Source organism: Numenius arquata, chromosome 6, assembly GCF_964106895.1.
Source record: "Numenius arquata chromosome 6, bNumArq3.hap1.1, whole genome shotgun sequence".
Taxonomy (NCBI): domain Eukaryota; kingdom Metazoa; phylum Chordata; class Aves; order Charadriiformes; family Scolopacidae; genus Numenius; species Numenius arquata.
This window is the reverse complement of record NC_133581.1, coordinates 22,065,719-22,078,665: the sequence shown is the minus strand read 5'-3', so window position 1 is coordinate 22,078,665 and position 12,947 is coordinate 22,065,719.

Below are 12,947 nucleotides of genomic sequence, written 5' to 3'. Positions count from 1 at the left end.
ATTCACATTTTATGAAGGCCAGAGAATTGACACAGAAGGGAGACCTTAAAAACGCCTTAACAAAGAAGCAGCTTCTATGAGCACTGAAGTATGAATCTGTAAGGATCTAGGACACTTTTTCTAGGTGGCCATGACTATTTAAATGAGCTTTCCTTTTGTAAAAAGTTGGAAACCTTTAAAGGCAAACTGAGATCATAACTTATTAAGTGCATCTATAGTAATTGGACCATTAAGAAAATACAGTGCAAGATCTGTGATAACATCAGGATGGATTGTAAGAATAGTGTAATGGTAATAAAGTAACAAGAAATCAATTAACAAGAAAATACATTTCTCACATTTTGCAGAAGCAATTGCTATGATGTTATTTTACAAACTGTGTTCAGAACATTAATTTGACTAGTGAGTCCATTTTCATGTCCCATTTCTGCTCTCATAATGAACAATTCACATGTATCTGTGGGAAATGGAAGTAACTTTAAGCTGACAACAATGAAATAGCATATTTGCAACATGTACGCTTCTATTAGCACCTGCAAAACATAGAGCATTAAACTTTGCATATGGACTTGGAACACCCCAGTGATGTCAGTCAGCACTTTATTAAACACTTGCCATCTGGCCCATGAAGGAGTCTTACTTTCTGCCAGGTCAGTTTGTGGGTAGATTATACTTTTATACATTGTATCAAAAGTAGTGCAAGTGTTTCCTGTTATAAAAAGTCAGTACTTCCTGAAGCCATCTAGGTTTGGGTTCACTTCTTTTGTGTAGCAAGCAGTAGTTCTCTCAGGTAAATTTTTGCACTGTGTAAAAATGTATTTATTTTTATCTTTTTAATCTTACTATACAAGAAAAAGTTATCCCCTTTTACTATGAAGCTACAAGTGACTACGTTTCTTTATATTATTTTTTAAATACTGTATTTCTCTTACAAGTTTAACTCCCTTTAAGCCCTACTTTAGAGGTTATTGTTTTGGTAACAGTAGTAAATTCATTATTATTCCAGTATACATGGTATTCAGACTGCTCTTTTGCAGTCAGTCTATTTTAAAAAGGAAATTCAGTGGAAGTTTTGAAGATTTGCTTGTGTGTCAACATCTACTGAGGAATGGAGTAAAATAAAGGAAACCCTAACTATATATCTGTATTATGAATACTTATTTTTAGAAATGGGTAAATCTCATCTAGGAGATGATTAAAGCTGGAATGCATAATCATCAAAATTAGGCAATGGTCTCTCATTCTCACTTGACATTGTTTCAGTTGTTATAAATCTACTGCTCTCATTTGAACAGTGTCTTAAAAGCTAATGGACTTTGAATTCATTTTTTTTAATGGATTCATTTTACTGACTGTGATACTCATAACAAAACAACTAATGGATCAAATGAAATATTTCAATCTATAATGTACCCTTTGGTGGCATCCAAGCAATATTAGACCTAGTACTTGCTTCTCTGATCTTTAATCAGTTCAGTTAATGATATGCTTGGCGCACATGCATTTACTTACTGAAGAGTAACTGATATTCCAACGGAAAAAAAACCCATGGTTAAATAAAGTAATCTCCAAAAGCTGGAGGGGAGGTTTGTGCCAAATGTGAAACCTAATTTAATTTCATTATCAAATGCTCTTTACTAGAAAGGAAGAATGATTCAACTTTTTAAACAAAATGATAGATGAAAATTGTAATCATTCAAAAAGGGAAAAAAATAGTCCACTGAGTGATTGCAATGATACAAAGCAAGTCACATCTGTCTGTTTTACAAAGTCAGTGAATCAAAAAGCATCATCTTTCTTCCCCAGTGCTTTTCAAAAAGCTTGTAGAAATTTATCAGACATATAAGTATTCAGTCCTGTATTTGAATTAGACCCAGTTAAGAACTCTTGATATAGATGATTGGGTCTTTCTCAGTGTTGTGTTAAGCTAGAATTTGTAAATCTAAAGTTGGCTTCCTACTCTAAATATAAGCAGCAAATTTTCAATGTTTTGGAGGCTGCTCAAGGCCATTCCAGAAAGTATGAGAGGGACAACAAGGGGGAGAAACTTTGATTAGGCCATTTTTTAAAAAACTCTTAGATAGTTGTGGTGTTCGGAATATGTATACATGCAAGATACAATGATGCGTATATAAAATGCAAAATATTTTGAAAATTACTTGCACTGACATTAGAACTCATAGTAGGTTTGGAATCTTGTTTCTTGGGGTTTTTTTCAGTCAAATGGCATTCTCCTTTCTGAAAGGATACCTGAAAGGATATAATTGTCTCTTATAAAATAAAATACGTATAGTGTGCAAATACAAGTCTGATTGTTGAAAAACTGAAATGGAAGTGGGAAATATAGAAATTACAAAGTACGTGGCTGTTCAGTCACTGCTTTAAAAATAACCTAGGAAAATATCTGCACAGTCCTAATAATCTGAGTCTGAAATAACATAACAGAAGTTTTCCATGAGTTTATAAATGGAATATACTGTAATACTTTTTTGCACAAGAAAGGTTTACAAGCAAGATGGGACGCTTTGGTGTGTTTGGAATTGTAAGCTGTCATTCAGATATTTGGAAAGCTTTCTTTCCAGCCAGTTCACAAATTCTTTGCTGCATCTACTAACTGCCTTGCTTTGGTCACAACAGCCATGTAAAAATGCTAGTTTAAACCCAATTTATCTCAAACATGCTTAGCTTGGATTTGCAAGTATTCACCCTTGATGGAAGACTGCCTTGCTCTGACATTATACAAAATTTATCTGAAATTCTGGAACCTTTCTAAGAAAGAGAGATCTGACTGTATTAGACACTTGTATGTGGAGCTAAAAGATCTTTAATCTGATTTATAAAAAGGAGAATTTTCTGCGAGTTACATTTCACATCTGTTACATGATATGCAGATGGAATACTTTTTAACCAGCACTCTGATGTACAGTGCTGCTTTACTAAGATTTGTTTTAAGAGGAACTTTATTCACTCAGAATGCACATAAAACATAATATTCAGCGAGCAACAGTGTAATAAATTAGACACTGCCAATGCATAATAAATAATGAAACAGTGTAATTACAGCTCACAAAGGGGAACTCTGTGGTTGATTTGGGAAATCCCTGAAATATAGAACATTCTGAATTATTTGATTTCTCCAAAAATCAGTACTGGAATCTAAACTGTATTTTTAAAATTGTTTTACATCTTATGTTTGCAGTGGAAATGCAAATAATTCCATTAAGTGATACTCATTCCTGTATTTGTATTACTTTTAGATGACCGTTAAGGTTTTCGTGATGATCTGTGACAAGGGTTTGCATCTGGGTTATTTGGCCTCAATTCAGAAGTTTCATTCCCAAGTAACAGATATCTGTGCAATGCAGGTGGAGCACATAACTGTGTCCAGAAACTGGGAAATGCAAGATATGGTTTAGGCATAACCTTACACAAATGTTTTATAGCTTTAAATAAACTGAGGGCTAGATGTTGCTCCTGCAGTCTTCCCCGTCCCTCCAATATCCCCCTCTTCTCTTTGTTTTACAAGTGTATTTTCCAAGTCCCTCCTTTTACAAGTGTGAGTGAAACTCTGCAACCCCCAAAGCTGGGAGTTCACGGGAATTCTTACTGGCCATTTACAGCCCAAATAAACCTTCTATATACTGCTTGTGTAGTGTAGTTCTTACTTTCATGTAGAAACTTAAACTTTCACCTGGTGGAGGAATTGCTTTATTATTTTTATCCAACCTGCATGAGTAAAAAATGCTATAAGCAGGCCTATGCCTATACACAAAATGACTTAGCCCGTCTCCTTTCCATAGAGCTCGTCTAAAATATCGGTTATGGGAACCTGCAGCTTGTGAAATTTTCCATCATTTTTTCCTACCCTCTAGGCAGTGGGAAAATAACATATTTTACTTTCTGTAACTGCGGTTCGCCGGAGGGCGGGATCAGCCCGCCGCTGCCACACACCGGGGCGCGCCCTGCGCCCTGCTGCGCTCCCGCCCGGGCGGGCCCAGGCTGTGTGCTCTGCCGCACCACCGGCTGCGCGGGGGCCGCCCTCCCTGCCACCTCTGCCCGCGACGGCCTTATGTCAACAGCAGTGACGCAAGGAACGCAGATTTCACCTTACATAACCCCTCGTTCCTATCAGAGGCTTCTTTATTTGTGCCATTAGTGCGTATAAATTAAAAGGAGGGAAAAGCAGTGTTTGCGTTATTAGATAGATCTCTCTCTGATTCCAAAGTGACTCGATGGCCTGTTTGCTGCTGTGGTACTTTTCACTCAGGCAATTTTGTGAAACTCCCGTCTCTTCCTTAACCTAGAGAAAATTCCCTTCTATCCAAAAAAACAGCACACATACCTAAGTCACATTTGTGCCCTTTTCTAAGGGTCTAAGAATGATTTACTGATTCATAGATATTGCACAGAATGAATGTAATCCAATATGGACAAAAGGAAATAAAGTTCTGTGTATCTCAAGTTTTATGTTTCAGCTGCTGCTGCAATCTGAGGACCTTATTCCAATGCCTGTGTGCAAAGATAGATTTCTAAGTCACTTAAGTGCTGTCAGGGCTGGACAAAAGAGCCCTGTGTTCAGTACTCTGCCTCTAGCGGGTATTAGGAGAGATCACAGAGATGGTGGGACCTGTTCTCTTGTCCTCTCAGGTGGAGGCAGAGCATCATCAGGTGGTGTACACTTGGGATACTTTCATGGAGTAGATGCTGTCAGGGCTTCTATGTTTAATGCCTCACTCAATTCCTTCTATCCTAGCTTTTGATCCTGCAACTCTCACATACCTTTATTTTTTGATTTATGCCCCTGATAAGTTGAGGGTTTTCCACCTTTCTGTTAGCCATTTTTCTCCCTGGAAAGGCCTTGAATTCCATGGGTAACTCAAAGGATAGGTGTACAGGGGTGCTCTACTCAGGGCTTTGCTCTGGTTCTCTACTGACACATTTTTGACCATACACCTCTGTATGCCTTTCCTTTTTCGTTTGTTGGTAATGCACAGCCAACCCTGTAAGAAAAATCCAGTATGAACAGAAACATTAGTAGGTAGTTAGATGATGTCAAAGACAGAGCAATCATTTTCCTGTTGTGCCTCACCTGCTGTATTGTGTTATAGTCTTTATGAACTGGAGGTGGAATCTGGACTATCCTAACTGATTGTCATCGGTCAGTGAATGTCTTCCAAGAATGAGTCTAGTTCCATTTTTAACCATGTCTATTTTGGTGTCCACAACATCCTATGCTAGTGAGCTTGTTCTACAGCTTCATTGTGCAATGTGAGCCAGCGACATGTGAGCCAGCTTTGATCCAAAAATTGTATGAGCAGATATAGCACCACTCTTTGAGCTCTTAGCTTTTGCTGGTTAAGACTACAGCCAGTGCAAGCTCATGTCTGCTCCCAGTATACTGCAAAGACATCCTCTAACTGATGCTTAGACAGGTCATAGCAAAGCACTATTAAGCGAAAGGAATGTGCTATAAATTACCACACTCAGGCATATTGTGCTACCATGGAAAGACAAAGGATCTGTGGGGAGGTTCTCTGTACGTAATAAGCTCTTTGCTAGATCGTGCAGGAGAAAAGAAGTAATTTCTCCAGGAAGTAGCTCAAATGCGGACAAATCTCTTTGAGACTCAGGCAGCCAACAGAGACTGGAGCAGGTGAAAGAAAGTATGAAATGAAAGGTGACCTGCTAGATTAGTCAGCTGTTTGAATGGCTTGTACCTGTCATCTCTGTACAATCCAGTGGGCATAAGCAGAGAGTAGGGGAACAGCCAGTCTTCTCAGATTTAGACAAAAGTGGGGAAAATAAAAAGCTGTAAAACTCACTGTCTGGCTTCCCCAATAATTAGTTTCTGAATTTTGACAACCTTTTGTTTACAAAACATAATTAACTGAGTAATTTAGAACTTAAATTAGTAGATAACTAAAGGAGCAACCATCACATTGATATTTCTTCAACTTCGTTTTTTTCAACTCAATTTAGTCTTTCTTCAAAACTCAGACTGTTGTTATTTCATATAAATGAAATATAAATTTTTAACTGTTATATATACGCTACCCCAAAAATAATGAGGAACGGTAAATTTGCTGTATGCAAACATTCATTTAGTAATCTGGTACTGAAACTGGATATTTGGTAAAAAAGCAAGCATAAATTTCTCATACATTCTATCTCTTCACTTTTCCAGATATGCTTTAACAGTTCATAATGCACTGAATCTGTTCATACAAAATATAGCTGTTGTTGATGGCCAAAATACCCTGCAAAGACTACTCCAGTGATGAGTTCTACTGGTGAAAATCATGCACGAGGGAAGAACAGAAATGTTTTAAAGGCCTAACTATCATGGCCCTGTCCAGCATGATAGTTGCAAGGTTGCTATGAAAAAAATGCATCCATTTCTTTTCTGACATGAGGAAGTATGCTACTTGTGGCTAAAGATTAGAGAAGAAAGGATTGGAGATCTGCCACACCTCTAAAAGGTGTGGCAGATCTCCAACATAAAATTTTTTCATGGTCCCAAATGAAATTAATCATTGATTTTGCTGATTGGTAATGTGGAATGAGTTTTCCCCCAAATTAAGGCTGGTTTGGGTCCCTTGTTCTGAAAAGAAGCTATCTGATTGCTAGTCATCCTGGACAGCACTGGGATGATCACTTGGGAAGAATGGAATCCAGGGATAATCCCTCAGGATAATTTTTCAGCATTTTGCAGCATTGTGGGAAGGAAGGAGTGCTTACGTGATTTAGGGATCAATAGCTGCATTAGTGATGCCCTAAGTTACTTGTAACCAGCTCAAGATAAAAAGGATAGAGTTTTTCTAGTGCCAGTAGGACACAAACAGGTGCAAAGTGGTTCAAGAATTGGAAGAGCATATCAACAGCTTAAAACCACTTTTGCCAACTTTCTCCGTTCATGGAGCCAGAATCCATAGCCTTTGTTTTCTCCTCAGTCACCACACAGGCATCCCTTGGGCACAATTAACTGTGAAAGTTCGGTAAAACACAGAGGAGTATTCATGATTCAGAGACTTGCTCCATTGACAGTCGTTGTGGACTATGCAACTTTTTCTGTAAGAGCCTCTACTGTGAATGATCACAAGGAAACATAGATACTATATATATTTATAAAAAATAATAATTGTCTTCAGCCTCTGACCAACTTGGAACTGATAGCTAGCTCGAGAGGCAAAAAGGCATTGGCTTTCAGTTTCTCCCTTGTGTTTTACCGCATTTCGCTTTTCAAAACGCACAGAGGCTTGGGAAATGCTGTACTTAAAAAAGCCAACAGAGCCACCTAGTGTTGAAATTAAAAATGTACAGTTTTGTGTGGTTTGGACTTCTATGTGCAAGAGCAAGATCTAGATGCTATCTCAACTGTCAGAGAGGGAGAACAGCTCATAGTCATTCCTATTAATCTCTGACAGTTCTTATTTCTTACAAATTGTACAGTTATTGGTGCTAGCATTAACAGTGTTAAAATTGTACGTGGAGATTTCTATTACTTCACTAAAGACACCCAAGACTAGTCAAGAAGTTTTCTCTGATATTTAGCCTCAGCCGCTTTCATGTTATAATTTTTAGTTATCCATTTTCATTTCATCTTGGCATTTAAACTCTTCAGATACCTGTGCTCCTTTGTTGCCTGCTGCTTCAGGGGTGTATCCTTAATCAGTTGCTTTCTGTAGTGTGGCCTTCCTTCTGTGAACTGTCGTTTTGACAGTCTGGCATATGAAATTCGATGCAGGGCTCCGGAGTTGGTCAGGAAGCTGGGAAGAGGCCACATTGCAGGTTTCTTACTTTTTTTCCTCAAAACACTGTAACAAGGTTCAGTGGCTGTAACCTCCCTTCCCGGTAATCAGCATGTGTGCATGCACGCACACAACAGGTGTACACAAGTCACACTGATTTTTTACTCATCATTCCTCATGGTGAGATCAGATATAATTGCTCAATATTTGTCATATACAGTCATTTCCCTTATTACATTGTCATTTTCTGCCTCTGTGGATAACTTCTAGAGAAAAAAAAAACATGATTTTTATAGTTACTGTCTAAATAATTGGGCTGGCTTTGTTCTCATAATGTAACCTAAGGAGGTGAGTGCAGATCAACTAACGACTACTCAATAAACTGGGAAAACAAAATTTTGCTGCCCTATAGAGAAAAGACTGGGGTCAAAGCAGAGCTGAGTCCATGACTGAGCCAACCTGGCAGCTTCTGCTGCCATGGGAGATGTAGGACAGAGGACAAAAGAGGTCACACCAGGAAAAGACTGATATTTCTGAGACAAACAACCTCTTTCTGGGTCCATGTCAGAAGTCATTGTCCCATAATCGTCTCCTTCTCTTTTTTTCTTCTTATTTCTGTCCAAGTCTAGTCTAATAGTATGGTTTTCTTAGGTAGCATGCAATGATTCATTTAAATCCTTATGTCCATTGCTAAATCTAGCATATGTGTAATTCAAAGGTAGGACATACTTCGGGCATGGGAATTTATCTGACCTAACTTTAGATGTTTGAAAGATAATTGTCTAAGTCTAAGCCAGTGTTATAGGATTCTTTATGGTCCATGAGAAGAAGCAAACACTGTCAAAAAAAACATTTTCTTTTGATCTCCACGTAGGTGCCTAAGAATGCTGGTGTCAAACATTCTCAAGAGTTGAATCTCACATGGCCAACAAGAACTACTAAAAACCAGTTACCAGGAATCTCAAATTAATAAAAAATTACATTAGTTACTTTGGAAGCTGCTTCTGGGTGGCCAACTTACACAGGAGGGACTATGTACTAAGAACACTGTCCTTTAAAGGAATCACTTAAGAGCTGTACTCCTTTTTGCAATTGCCCAGTGTGCTCAAGAAAGGGAACTGAGTGAGTTTTATCCTTTATAAACCTATTTTTCTTATTACTGATGATTCTTCTACCACTATGTATTTAAAGTTTTTAAAAACAGTTAGGGTTTCTTCAGTGATAATATTACGAAAAGTCAAAATTAAGGTTCTGAAAATATCATTATGAATTACCGCTATATTCTGTTTACTGAATCCCTTCAAAGGGGCTATCATATTATCACTATGACCTCAAAAAAATGTGAGTCTTGTTTAATCATTAGAACAAAGAGCTGGAGGCCAGAAAGATCATAATACAACAATTAGGGACAGAGAAGAGCCAACTACGTGGTTCATAGAAAACAGAGACAAGAAAAGACCTATGTGAGTCTGTGGAGTGTTTCCATTTTCCCCAGCTGATGTGCTGCACAAACCCGTGATATATCCAGTTTCTCCAGAATTTAAGTTTACATTAAAGTAGATCATGTGCCAAGCCATCCTGTTTACAGAAGCTTTTGTCTGCACAAGGAAGTTGACTGATACAGCTCTCATGGCATAAGCTATTTCTGAGTTATTCTAAAAGCTGCAACTAGTTATTTTAGAGCAACTATTGTGGAATAGCTTATGCTACAGTGGTTACACCCATCACTTTCTCTAGAGAGAAAAAAATCCATTACAATATTCTAAACATGAACTTGTAAATTTTTGCAGCATTTTCTTCAGGACTCTGCAAATAGGCAACTTGAAATAATATTCTGAATTATGTTAGTTGTCTTTGAACAGTTAACTCTAAATTTAATGGCATGACTTGGAATGCTTAGCAAAACTTTTTGATTGGAGGCAATCACAATTAAACATGAGAAGGAGCAATTGTTACAGGGAGGAAAACTCTGAGGGAAGGGGAAGAAAAGAAAAAAACAGAAAAGGGGACTGAAAGGGAATGAATAACAGAAAAAGAAAAACTGTAAAGAAGAAAATCAAAGTGCAGAAATAACAGTGAAAGTCAAGCTGGGAATGTTTCCTCAACTGAGAAATAAGCATGGTAGTAAGCCTGAGTTAGCTACCACACTACAAAAGGATAGTTTATCCCCTTGATCATAATGTTAGTACCCCACTGATATCAGTGTGCATCTTGCTGTAGATTAAGTGTATCATATAGTCCTAAATTTAGACAAACAGTCATTAAACATGGAATTTGGCCTTCTCTGCAGAATGACTTCGTGCATCGCTCATGCAGGTCCCAATGCCAAGACAATATTTTCTCCATTGTATGCCTGTTTGTTCTGCCAGCCTTTTCATTACTTGCTTCATTTAGTCACAATATGTCAAACCCCAACTCCATGACATTTCAATAAGTATCGTTTAAAAGAACTGTTTTTTTATCTGTTTTGAACACTGCAAAACAACTTGCTGTTTGTTTCCCTCCCCGTGGCAGACACTCGTCTTTCTAGCACACTTAAATACTATGATAGATTGAAGGAATAGTATGTTGTTTCCACGTGTGGCACAAGTTGTCAAACAGGTGAAATGACAAGGACCCGTTCTGTGCAAGAGCCAATAAGGACAGAATAGGGAAGCAGAGCCAATTCTGGCAGACCTGCCCTGAGATACTGACTGAGATGGTATGCCCCTGGTCTGTCAGCTTCCCACACAATTCATGGGCAGGTTTTGCACATCCTTGCAGGATCAGGAGCTAAAGTGATTTTACAGAAGTATTGCTTCTTTTATTTTCATAATTCAGGAGATAATAAAATATCAGCTTGATCAAAAAATATAAGCCACTGTGTATGAATGTGTATCCACATTTGCTGAAAAAGCCTTTCTATCTGACATTAGAAATAAAAGGGAGTCCTTTCTTTTAAATCTTATAGTTTCACCAGACAATTAGTCAAGGAGCTTAGATTAACCTTTTACTCCAAATGTTTCTGCAGGGGAATGAAAATTCAACAAAAAAACCCAAAGAAGCCAGGTGCTATAAATGGATATATAAAGTGGAAAAGACTCAAGCACATAAAAGTACCAGAAAATAGTACTCTGGGCTGCTCATGGGGGAGGAGGTAGAGAAATCAGGAGTAAGGTTAAACCCAGGATTTGTGTGGTGTGTTGCAGGAATTACTATAACAGGAACCCCTTGTTGCTAGCCAGGTTAGGAGCAAGGAGAGGAATTCATTGCAATGTTAAACCTTATAACCTGGCCCAAAGGGACCAGGGGTGGAGATTGTAATGGATACCTTTAAATTGTTGTAACTCATGATTTGAGTTGCATGTTATAAGAATTCTATAGAAGGAACCACCTGAACCAATGGAGAACAAGCCTTACAAGAAGCAGTGCAAATGCAGCAGTGACCCGACTCGAGCTGGCTTTGGTGCCCAATTAACAGCTGACCCCCAAGTGACAAAAGGGATATTCCATGCCATATGATGTCATATGAATTAAAATGAGAAGTTAGGTGTGCTTTTTAACAGTGATTAATCAGTATCAGGGAAGTTGTTGATTTTCTACCTCTTGATGTTCTCACTTCAAACCAGTGTACTCTTCTGGAAGCAATTCTTCACTTGAATAGAGTTGTGGATCTCAATATCATAATAAATGGGTAAAATGTAATGGCCTTGACAAACAGGAGTCAAACTAAGAGATCTATTGGTTCATCCTGGCCTTAAATTCTCTGAATCTGTGAAATTTCTTAGACAGCTTTGAATTCCTCATCCTAGATTTAATATTGCTTCTTTCTGCCATCAGTTCAATGATTTAAATTCATGCCTGAAGGCCAGAGGTGCTTTTTTTGTTGTTGTTTAAACACTAACTTGAGGCTGAAAACATTTCTGTTTGTCCAAATCTGGAAAAATGCAGAATGATTATATTACCAAAGGGAGAGAGAAAAAAAAGAAGAAGGAATACTGTGTACCCAACAAAAAACAGAGGCAAGAATGAAGGAATGTAAATGTGTTACAGGCTGTTATTAGGATTTTGGATGCAAAAGTAAAACTTAGAAAAGACAAAGTAGTTGAAAAGGCATAATACGATCCAATTTATTTACACTAGAAATTGCCTTCCCGAGATTGCTAAGGTGACAGGAAAAAACTATGAAAAGAAGGTAGTCATATTTGTTTTAAGTCTGGCAGTTTCCACTGAAATTCCTGTCTCTCTATAATAGTTTTTTGAAGAAAGTGCCTTGGGGAATTACTAGAAAAATGAGCTTTATTAAGTGTTCATGGCCATCTGAACTACCCACCCATCCAGTATAAATGTGTTCTGGCAAAACAAGTGTTTGTGTTGCCATGGCCTTTCCCATGATGTTATTTTCTTAAGCAAAAGCATTTTTCTAGCTGAGATCTTAACAAGGACACAGGCAGGGTGCCATAATTCAGTCCTTGAAGAGAAAAATAATGATTTAGAGGGAATGGTGAAGGAAAGAGATGGTCTCAGAGGGGGTAGAACAGGACTTAGATACCGAGTGGCTCTTTTGCCCAACAGAAGCACTGATCCCTTCCACTAATCACTCTAGTTCTGTGTGAAAGTAGTGCAGCCTCCACCAGCCCTGCAGAAATGCTGATAGACCCAGTGCTAAGATTCTCCTGTAGCATCCTCAGTATGGGGAAAATCTCTCTTAAAAATAGCAAAAAATTGTTATTTGCTGAGCAAATCACACGCCTCAGATAGAGGCTTCCTCAAATCAGGTCATAGGGCTCTGTGCTGTGCTGTGCTGTGCAGGGATACACAAAAATGCATCCCTGAGGTCTATGTGGATCCATGTGATATACCTGCAAGATGTGAATTGTTGTATATACTGCCCTTTTTTTCCTTCTTCTTCTTTTGACCTGCAAAATCACTTAGGGAAGGTCCTGCTTAGGGGTTTCACATTGGTTTCTATCCTCCAGTGAATACTTCTGCAAGTGAGAATCATTGTGAATTTTACATCGTTCACTGATTTATACTCTGGTTTTAGATTAATCTCAAACTTATGTGACTAGTGAGCTGGTCACATAAGCATTGAACAGCATTATTATATAGTTAGTATACATCACAACGACTAAAGCAAAACTAATGGGTGTTTACATGAAGTGCATAAGAACAAAGCAGGTATTGAGTCACCCTTTCCCTGCATATCTTCCCAAATTC